Here is a 4,887-nt window from a genome sequence, read left to right on the forward strand (position 1 = left end):
ATATACCATAAGTGAAATATATGTAGTAAAGAAAAAAGAATAATAAATAATACCTAGCCAAAAATAATTCTACTATATTTATGTATGTTGTAGATGCTTGGGCACTTTAAAGAATTTTAAATTAACAAAGAAGTTAGGCATGAAAAATCACTCCTTCATAACTATAAATGCATAATTACATCTCCATTGCATGGAGTTGGTGTGAATAGTAAAAAGTAAAGCTGTTATAATTCCAATGATATGGAATTCACTCAAGAGCTGTAAAGTAGCTGCCAGGAAATGTATGTATTTTTTAGATATTTTGTTATATATATGACATGAAATGTGTTAGTTTACTATAATAACGTAAAGTAAGGAAATAGGAGTCACAATGGCATGAATAAGGGTATAAAAATGCACTTATAATGTACTTATAAAGAAAACATTTGATTCAGGAAAATTAAAATTAAGAAGGAAGTAGGGAACAGGCAGAAACCTGTATAAGAAAAAAAATTACTGCACATTACTGGAAAATGAAATATTATTTTCTATGGTTGTACAGCGTATGATGAGTCCATCACACCTCTATGTTCATAAGAAACCTGGGTATACTTCCACTAAGTAATTCCAACAACATGATGTCTGTTCTTCGCAAATGCTTACAGGCAAGCAGTGTTGGAATCTCTTGAGTATTACAGCATACATTGATTACTTAGTAGTTTGCGACTATAAAAAGAAATAAGTGTTTTAACAGAAACTTACTTTTGTGAGGGTAACAAGACTTCCTGATTTAAAAGGTGTTGTGTCAGCATGGTGTAGCTTTATGAATGTATTCATTTTCCTCTGGCATTATAATATATGATTTGCACCATTAAAATATGTATGCATGACATCATCAGTTGTATAAGGTAAGAACAGAACAGGATTTATTACTGACATTAGTTTTATGCATCTGCCGGTAAGATTTCTAGTTTCTTTGAATCTCTGTCTACTCTTTGTTTGCAGTATATGTTGCCACTATATGTTGTGAAATACTTCTGATATACAGTACCTTTGATAGATGCATACAATTTCATATATAATCCATTGACTACCATTGAAAATAAATTGTATATCTAGTGTTGAGCAAATCAAAGTTAACGAAGTGGAATTCGATCCGAATTTCCTTGTGCTTCGTGTTAACAAATCAGATTTTTTTCTTAAATGGCTGCTGCACATGTTACAAAGTGAAAGTAAGAAGTCCAGGAATCAGGGATCACCCATAATGCTGTGCAGCCAGCCAGTCAACAGATAGCTAGCCCCTGTGATGTCACAGCTCTATAAAAAGCCTCATCCTGCCCATTGTCTGCCATTTTACAGTGAGCTGAGCATAGGGAGAGACATGACAAGTGCCTTGCAAAGCTTTTAACCCTCCTCTTATGTTAGGGTCAGAACCGACCCGTTTTCAGGTTTTGAATGTCTATAAGTATCGCATAAATTTATTTATTGCATCAAGATTTTTTTACTTTGTCAGGAACCTCTATTTAAACAATGTAATAGAAAAATAATCCTTTTCACTAAATTATAAAATACTGTGGTGAAAATTAAGACCTTTATGGTGTTAGGGTCAATTCTGACACAGTTATAATATAGAATTATAGGACACTAATAAGTGCCAAAACTGAAATCATACACACTTTCTCTGCTTAGTAACACTGACAGCCAATCACCTCTCAGCCCTGGGAGCTGTAGTTAGCGAGGGCCCCATTTCTTTGCCTGCTCGTCTGCTTCTCTAAATAAAGTTAAGAAACATAGGACCAATACATTTCAGAGTTGCTGACTTGCAGAGTAATCATCTCCAATATGCAGAATGCAAGAGTGAGAAGATTTACAGGAAGCCAAATACTGGATTATATCTTGGACGAAAATGAGGCAGAGGACACAGAGCAGCATAGCGATATGGATGAGCAGGTTTCTGAGGCAGAAGATGAAGTAGAGTATCAACCAGAATACACAGACACATCTGATGAGTCTGATGAGGAGGCCACCAGTGCTGAACCTGCTGCTGTTCCTGCTGAAACATTCAAATCCAAAAGTGGTAAGATCTGTTGGAGTTCAGAACCTCCTGACTTACATGGCAGGGCAGCTGCTGCAGATGTAATCAAAATGACCCCTGGGATCACAAGGTTTGCTGTGACGAGAGTAAGTGACATCAAAACATGTTTTGAACTGTTCATGCCATTGTCACTAAAAAAAGTGATCATTGCAATGACAAACCTTGAAGGAAAAAAAGTCCATGGCAACATGTGGAATGACATAAATGAGGAATACCTAGATGCTTATATTGGTGTTCTTCTCGCTGGAGTGTACAGATCCTATAATGAGGCCACTGACAGTCTTTGGGACAAGTCAAGAGGCAGATATATCTTCCCAGCAACAATGCCACTTCACACCTTTCGAATGATATCAAGAGTTTTCAGATTTGACAACAGAGATACTAGAGCAAAATCTGACAAGCTTGCTCCCATAAGGGATGTCTGGGAGAAATGGGTTCAGCTCCTTCCACTAATGTTTAACCCTGGGCCTCAGGTAACAGTAGATGAACGTTTGATCCCTTTCCGTGGAAATTGCCCCTTCCGGCAGTATAGGCCCAGTAAGCCAGGCAAATACGGCATAAAAATCTGGGCAGCCTGTGATGCAAAAACAAGCTAAGCATGGAACCTACAGATTTACACTGGCAAACCCGAAAGTGGCATCCCTGAGTAAAAACAAGAACAACGTGTAGTCCTTGATTTGACTACTGGACTGCGGGGTCACAATATCACGTGTGACAATTTTTTTTACCAGCTATGACCTTGGACAAGAACTTCTCAGGAGGAAACTCACCATGGTAGGCACAATAAAAAAAAAATAAACCTGAGCTGCACACTGAAATTTTGCAGGTGAAGGACAGAGCTCCACTTTCTTCAAAATTTGCTTTTACATACACCACCACTGTTGTTTCATATTGTCCCCCCCCCCCAAAAAAAATGTGATACTTATGTCCACTTTTCACAAAGATGCAGCTGTGTCATCAAGAAGTGACAAAAAGCCCACAATTATCCTGGATTACAATAACAACAAAGGAGGAGTGGACAACCTGGACAAGCTGACTGCTACCTATACTTCCCTATACTTGTCAGCGAATGACCAGGAGATGGCCGATGGCTGTGTTTTATAACATCCTAGATGTGTCTGCATACAATGCATTTGTGTTATGGACCCACATCGTCCCAGGTTGGAACACACAAAAAAATAACAAGCAGAGAATATTTCTCGAGGAGCTAGGAAGTTCCCTTGTCAAGGCACACATTGAGCAAAGGAAACGGGTGTCTCGAGATCCAATCGCTGCAGCCATGATCAGACAGATGCAGAGTTCATCAAGCACTCCATCCACACCATCAACAACACAAAGAGAATCAGTGCCAGCATCCTCATCATCATCTAGCCTTGCCTCAACATCAACCAGCACAGCCACAACTCCAGTGATGCCATCTGATTCTAAAAGAAAGAGGTGTCAGGTCTGCCCCAGCAATAAGGACAGAAAGACACACACATTATGCTTCCACTGTAAAAAATATATCTGCAAAGAACATGCTAAAAGTGTCAGCTTTTGCCACACATGCATCTAAAAACACCCACACAAACACATGCAAGTTCTTGCACAAAGATGCTTTGAAATTAGTACTTGATTTCTGTTAGTTTGCCTTGCTTGATTGTGTGTTGTTTGTTTGACCTTGCAAGTCTACATTTTGTATTATTACTTGCTTTTCATTGTTTATGAACGTTTTATGTTTAAAAAAAAGACTTTTGGCTATTTTATTGAAGTAAATATATATGGGTCAAAATTGACCCTAACACCGTCAATGTTATTATAGTTAATGTTATTAAAATAAAATAAAAAATATTTAAAAAAAAAGTTAAGAGATGTGTTCAAATACTCATCAGCAACATTCTGGTGACATAACCTTTTATTTACTTATAATATTCAATTAAGGTTTATTTTACCATTTTTTTAATTTGAAAAGAGAGGTATGCTATCAAAAGAAAGGTCTAAGGGGTCACACCAAAAATATTAAAACCAATCTTTTCAAGGATAAAGAAGCCTAACAAGGTAACCAAGAGGTAAGAAACAAATTGGATGATAAATAATTGTTCAGAGAGTATTTTATGGCTGATTTAAGACACGGGTCAAAACCGACCCGTTAACATCATGGATAGTAACAGAAAGCTAACATAAGAGGAGGGTTAATAGTATAATCTGGGATAGGGACAGTGTAGCGAGATCATAGGGAGAGTTTTCAGACACTGTAGGGAGAGCATAGGTAAGTATAGGGAAACTGCAGCACAATGCAGGCTCTTTAAAGCTAAGGGGATTGATGGGAGACAGTTTGCATCAATCCTCTTGTTTAATAGATAAGCAATTATATTGCGCATTTATTCTTAAATTGAGGTGAATAACCTGCGTGATATAACTGTTATTGGGGTGCCCACCTTGTTTAATAGATAACCAATTCTATTACGCTTTAATTCTCAAATTTTGGTGAATAAGCTGTGTGATATAACTGTTATGGGGTGCCTACCTTGTTTAATAGATAAGGACTTCTATTACGCATTTATTCTCAAATTGGGGTGAATAACCATTGTAATATAACTGTTATAGGGTGGCTACCTTGTTTAGTAGATAAGCAATTATTTTACGCTTTGATTCTCAATTTGGGGTAAATAAGCTTTTTAATATAACTGTTATTGGGGTGGCTACCTTGATTCGTAGATAAACTATTCCATTAGGCCTTGATTCTCAAATTGTGGCGAATAACCTGTGAAATATAACTGTTATTAGGATGCCCACCTGATTTCATAAATAATCAATTCCATTAGGCTTTTATT

The 4,887-nt window shown here is 37.1% G+C and overlaps 1 pseudogene; it reads left to right on the plus strand.

The window, feature by feature from the left end:
- Nucleotides 1-1,821: 1,821 nt before the first annotated feature.
- LOC122935455 lies at nt 1,822-3,629 on the plus strand (annotated as a pseudogene).
- Nucleotides 3,630-4,887: the final 1,258 nt, after the last annotated feature.

Source organism: Bufo gargarizans, chromosome 4, assembly GCF_014858855.1.
Source record: "Bufo gargarizans isolate SCDJY-AF-19 chromosome 4, ASM1485885v1, whole genome shotgun sequence".
In the NCBI taxonomy this organism is placed as follows: domain Eukaryota; kingdom Metazoa; phylum Chordata; class Amphibia; order Anura; family Bufonidae; genus Bufo; species Bufo gargarizans.